This window comes from Nematolebias whitei, chromosome 4 (assembly GCF_014905685.2).
Source record: "Nematolebias whitei isolate Nwh7 chromosome 4, NemWhi1, whole genome shotgun sequence".
Taxonomy (NCBI): domain Eukaryota; kingdom Metazoa; phylum Chordata; class Actinopteri; order Cyprinodontiformes; family Rivulidae; genus Nematolebias; species Nematolebias whitei.
The window spans coordinates 54,671,816-54,678,298 of record NC_056501.1 but is presented as its reverse complement, the minus strand read 5'-3'; positions in this window follow the sequence as shown (position 1 = coordinate 54,678,298).

Here is a 6,483-nt window from a genome sequence, read left to right as displayed (position 1 = left end):
GGGGGGGGGGGGGGGGTGGAGAAACCCCTCCAACGATATCACTCTTGATTTAAAAAAGAGCTCGTGATGTTTTAGGCATAAAAGCTGGGTTGGTCTTAAATCAGCTGAGCTGCCCGTCAGCCTGAATTCTAAGGCATGACGGAGCAACAGAGAGGGCAGATAATTACTTACTCTCTTAGCGGATGTTAAAACCAGCAGCAGGGCTGTTTTAAGAGACAAGAATTTAAGTGAAAAACCTGATCCAGAAGCTCAAATGGAGCTTTGATCAGGGCTCGCAGGACCAGCGTTAAATCCCACTGTGGAGCAAGTGGACGTGAAGCAGGCCTGCGTCTCTATACACCTTTTAGAAAAAACACTTCATCAGCGGGTGATTAAAAGCTGTTCTGTCTCCGAACCCTTCGTGGCAGGAAGAGATGACTGCAGCGTACATTTTAAACGTACTGAATGCCAACTTCCTATCCATCAGCTGTTATAGAAAGACAACACGCCGCCTAATGGGCATGAGGTGGCCTCTAAACCTTTCTCTGTACACCAGCGCTGAAAAGCCGTCCCCTTTGATGTGTACAGAACTGGTAGATGCAGCACGTGAATCTTGAATTGTGCACACTATCTCCTGAGGGAGACCCCTCCTCTCTGAGCGGGACCGCTCAGCGGCCAGACCCACAGGTACTGACCTATTTCTGGGTAACTCCTGATCGCTCCTCCTGCTTGAAGGAGAGCATCCTCCCTCTACGGCAGTTTCCACGGAAGACCCGACAACCGACGTTGCAGGACTGGGAACCATGGTGCGTTCACGAGCTCGGGAGCTACCAGGAGAGCTGTCAATCCCTCCTCCTGAACTCGGTTCAGGAACCGTAAAAACAGAGGAGGTGGGGGAAAACGCGTACAGAAGCGTTTTGGGCCACGGGCTGTGAGCAAATGCATCCACCCCCAGCGGTGGATCGTCTCGCGGGCTCAGGGAAAACCATAGTTGACACTGAGCGTTTTCTCGCGTCGCAAACAGGTCCACAGCTGCTTTGCCAAACTCCTGCCACATCTGAAACATCAGGTCTGGATGGAGGGTCCAGTCCGCGTGATGTGGGCCGCCCCTGGACATCACATCTGCCCCTCTGTTCAGAACACCGGATATGTAAACCTGCTCTGATGGAGATCAGGTTTCGGCGAGCCCAACACAGTAGCTTCGCGCAATGTGTAACATCTGGGCTGAACGCACGCCCCCCTGGCGGTTAATGTACGCAGCGGTCACCATGTTGTCTGTGTGAATCAACACGTGTTGATTCTGTAGCACGGGAGCAAAGTGTTGAATCACATTCAGCACTGTGCGACACTCCAAAAACATTGATGTGGGCTGATGTGTGGTGGGGCCACAGCGCCCCTACTGCTTGGGATAGGCATGTCCCCCCCCAAACCTGACAGCGACGCGTCCGTGAGGACTGACACGTGTGACGTGGGTCTGCTGACGGGAACTCCCTCTGACAGAACCAGAGTGTTTCCCAGAGTCGGAGGCCTGCTCTCACAGAGGGAGGGACAATGATCATTCGTCGTTTTTTGTTTTACTGGATCCACACGCAGACGCGCAAACCACCTCTGGAGGCGTCTCATGTGTAACAAACCCAGCGGAACCACTATGTGTGCTGATGACATTATTCCCAACAGCTTCATGACGGAGACAGCTGTTATCACTTGCCAGGTCTTACGTGGCGGAGTTGACTTTTAAAAGTGTCGAATTTCGTTTGAGATAAACGAGCCTTCATGGTGGTTGAATTAATTGCACTCCCAGATAAACAATTGTCTGGGCCGGGAAAATCAAGCTTCCTTCCAATTTATGGTGAAGCCCAGATTTAACAGGTGTGATGTCAACACCTGATCCTGCATCAGCGCCTCCTGTCTGGAGTGACAGGAGCAGCAGATCATCCAGGTAAAACAAAAAACTCTCGCCTCTGTGTTTTGGGATAATGGGTATGCGTTCTCTGGATGTTGTACAACAGATCCAAAAAACGGTCTCATCCCTCCGATCCGTGAATAAAACCCTGTGTTTTCTCTCAGTTGGGGAACTCTGTAGATTACTTTTATCAGAAACACTTGGACTTCTGCATTTAGGGATGAGATTTAGTCTGATGATGACAGGACCGTTTCTAACTCCTCTGAATGGAGGGGTTCGGGTTGCAAACTGTAACTTATAACCATTGCATAACACCCTGTCCATCCATCTGAAAAACGGTGAGCATGTTTAGCCATGCACGTGAACGTGCGTTTAAGTGATGTGTCACGTTTTGTACGGCTGTCAGCAGTCCGCCCCTCAACCGCCGTCATGCGTCGCGGGAATGTTTTCTGCGCGACCCCAGGCGAAGCTTGTGCTGAGGCGAAGCGTGTGACAGCTGATGACGCGGTGGGGCTGCGCGTTTGGCGTCGCTGTGCGAACGTTGAGAGGCGGAGGGCGTGACTTCATTTACGCCGTGCTGTTGGAGTGAAGGCTGCTAGCCCCGCGAGAGCCCACGTTTTCTCTGGAGGGACACGCGCCGCTCTCGCTGGAGGGGCGCGCGCTGGAGGGAGGCGGGACTCATCACCGGGTTCGTTCAGCTGCCTCACACTTATGCTGCCGTGAGCTGCCGAACGCGGAGACGCGGTGGGTGACGGCTGCCCGCGTTTGATTCGTTGAGACGAGTGTCGCTTCTTGTGAGAGTGAAGGACCTCCATTCGAACCAGCCTGCGGACCACATTTATACCTATGTGAGCCGGTTAGCGCCGGGCAGCTGTGTGTGTGCGCCATAATATTTAATAAGAATATTCATTTTACAGCATCAAGAATAATGAAGGATATAAATGGCAGATTTCTTATAATTGCAGGCTCCTTGTTCCACACTCCTGTTTTATTAGTAAACATTTATGCACCAAACTTTGATAAACCAGATTTTATAAACAATCTAGTTAGCACACTTCCATATCTTGATACTCATTTGTTAATTCTAGCTGGAGACCTGAATTGTGTAATGAATCCATCATTAGATCGCTCCTCATCTCGGTCCTATACACAGTCTAATATGTCTAAATCTATTTTGGATTTTGTGTCCCAAAATGGATATGTAGATCCATGGAGGACACGGAATCCACTAACAAGGACCTATTCTTTTTACTCTCAAATACACCAATCCTATTCCCGTATAGATTATTTTTTTGTTGATAGCTCTTTAATGCAGAGAGTCACGTCTTCTGAATACTATCCGATTGTTATTTCAGACCATTCTCCTCTAAGCATTGATATAAATTTTATAAACAAACCCAATTCTAGTCCTCGTTGGAGATTTAATACTCTCCTGTTATCAGATGAGCCATTTAATAAATTCATCTTATCATCAATTGATGATTTTCTAAGGTTCAATAAGAGCGATACAATTTCTCCCTCACTACTATGGGAAACATTAAAAGCTTATCTTCGTGGTCAGATTATTTCTTTTTCAGCTAATATTAATAAAAATCTACGCACTGAGATATCAGAAATATCAACAAAAATTCAGAATATTGATAGGCAAAATGCCGTTAATCCGTCACATGATTTGCTGAAACAGCGACAGGATCTTCAGATGGAACTTGATCTTTTAACTACATCTGATGCGGAGCGACTCTTGATACGATCTCGAGCCACTTATTATGAACATGGGGAAAAACCAAGTAGACTTCTGGCACATCAATTGAAACGAAAAGCCGGCTCTCACATAATATCACAAATCAACGATCGGTCGGGCAATCTTGTTTCAGATCCTGTCTCTATTAATGATACTTTAAAAAAATTCTACTGCAATTTGTATAAGTCTGAACTACAAGCAGACTCAAATGAGCTATGTGCCTTTCTTCAGGATATTGACATACCTAGGATAGACAAATTGCTTTCTGACCAACTTGAAGCTCCCATTAAATTAGAAGAAATATTTGCATCAATTAAGGATATGCAAAGTTGTAAAACACCTGGCTCAGATGGTTTCTCTGCCGAATTTTTCAAAAAATTTAAAGATAAAATAGCCCCTCTTCTTCTTGAGGTTTATAATGAGTCATTTGGGCAGGGCTTGTTGCCTCCCACCTTGACTCAGGCCTCAATTTCTCTCCTGTTAAAGAAGGATAAGGATCCTACTGCCTGCGAGTCCTATAGACCTCTTTCACTTTTGAATGTGGATTTTAAGATTTTGTCTAAAGTACTCGCGACTCGGCTTGAGACAGTTCTCCCTCGGATTATTTCACAAGAACAGAATGGATTCATTAAAGGTCGCCAGTTGTTTTTTAATACTCGTACACTGTTGAATACAATTTTTTCAACTCATTCCTCTAAATCTCCTGAAGTGATAATTTCTCTTGATGCCGAGAAAGCTTTTGATCGAGTGGAATGGGAATATCTCTTTGCTGTTCTTAATGGGTTTGGTTTTGGAGAGAGGTTTGTGTCTTGGATCAAGCTACTTTATACATCCCCTCAAGCATGTATTCTCAGTAATTCCGTCCAATCTGATTATTTTACGGTGGGACGTGGTACTAGACAGGGTTGCCCTCTTTCTCCCCTCTTGTTTGCGTTAGCCATTGAACCCCTTTCCGTTGCTCTAAGATCCCTTTCTTCTTTTCATGGAATCGTCCGCTCTGGTGTCGAGCTTAAATTGTCCTTATATGCAGATGACCTTCTCCTGTATGTCTCTGACCCTTTACGGAGTCTTCCCCCAATTTTAAATATTCTAGAAAAATTTGGATCATATTCTGGCTATAAAATTAACTCACTTAAAAGTGAATGCTATCCAGTGAATTCATTAGCTTTAAAGCTTAAGCCTTCTGATATCCCTTTTAGGCTCAGTCCCTCGGGATTTAGGTACTTAGGAATTAATATTACACGTACTTTGCCCTCAATGTTTTCTCAGAATTATGCCTCACTAGTTTCCCAAATTGCATCAGATTTACAGAGATGGAACTCTCTCCCTCTTTCATTGATTGGTAGGATTAATATTATCAAAATGAATGTGCTACCTAGACTTTTGTTTTTATATCAAAATATCCCTCTGTTCTTGCCCAAACAGTTCTTCAGGTCCCTGGATCAGATGGTCTCATCTTTTTTATGGAACGGAAAGGCCCCCAGAATGAGACTTTCTTTATTACAACAGTTCACCACAAACGGGGGTCTTTCTCTACCTAATTTTACAATGTATTACTGGTCATCACATATCCATAAACTGACTTATTGGTTAAATTCACCTGATCTGATTTGGTGTAAACTTGAAATTCAGTCGATTTCTGCATCTTTTTCGCCCGCTTCAATTATTTATTCATCATTACCAATTAAATTATCCTCAGTTACTACAAATCCTATAGTGCTCTCAACACTCAGGATCTGGTCACAATTTAGGTCCCACTTTAAATTTGTATCACCCTCTAATAAAATGCCGTTACTAAAGAATCACATTTTTTCTCCAGCATCTAATAATGCTGCCTATAGAATTTGGTATGAGAAAGGTATTAGAACAATGAGAGACCTATACGAAGATGGTTTATTTCTTAGTTTTTCAGAATTGTCTTCTAAATTTAATCTACCCACTTCACATTTGTTTCTTTACTTCCAAATTAGGCATTGCGTTTCATCGCAGTTTCAAAATTTTCTAACTTTGCCTACTGACCCACCATGGGTTGAACTCTTAGTTTTGAGCCCCAATTTGAAATCTCCTCTTTCAATTATTTATGGAAAACTTATGGCAATAGAGGCCGACTCATCGGGTAAAACTAGAACTGCATGGGAACGTGAACTGGGTGTTAAACTATCAGATTCATGGTGGGATAAAGTTATTCTCAGCATACGTCAGAGTACACCATGTGCCAGACTACAGTTAATACAATTTAAAGTAATAAATAGAGTACACTTCTCAAAAACACGTTTATCTAAAATGTTCCCCTCAATACCAGACCAGTGTGATAGATGTCAGACTTCACCTTGCAACTTAAGTCATATGTTCTTTTTCTGCCCAAAACTGCAAGGGTTTTGGAAATATTTTTTCTCCATACTCTCAGGAGTTTTTAAGATTCAGTTTCAAAGTGATCCACTTATTGCTATTTTTGGAGTTCCTGGGACCACACTTAATCTATCCCGCCAGCAGGGGGAGGTCTTGGCCTTTTGCTCTCTCCTTGCCAGACGTTGTATTTTGCTCGCCTGGAAATCTCCCACACCACCATCCACATCACAATGGCTTAATACTGTAAGATCATACTTGAAGATGGAAAAAATTTTACTAACAGTGAAAGGTAGTTCAGAAAAATTTACCCACAAGTGGACACCCTTTGTGTCATATGTAAAATCTTTACCTTCATAGCGTATAGACTGATATGATTGACTCATCACATTACCATGTGACTTGTTTTTAGAGGATAAATGAAAGACTGAAATACTGTTTTCCTTTTGGTTTGTTGGGTCCCTCCTGTTCGTTCTTCCTCCCCCTCTCTCTCTCTTTTTTTTTTTTTTTTTTT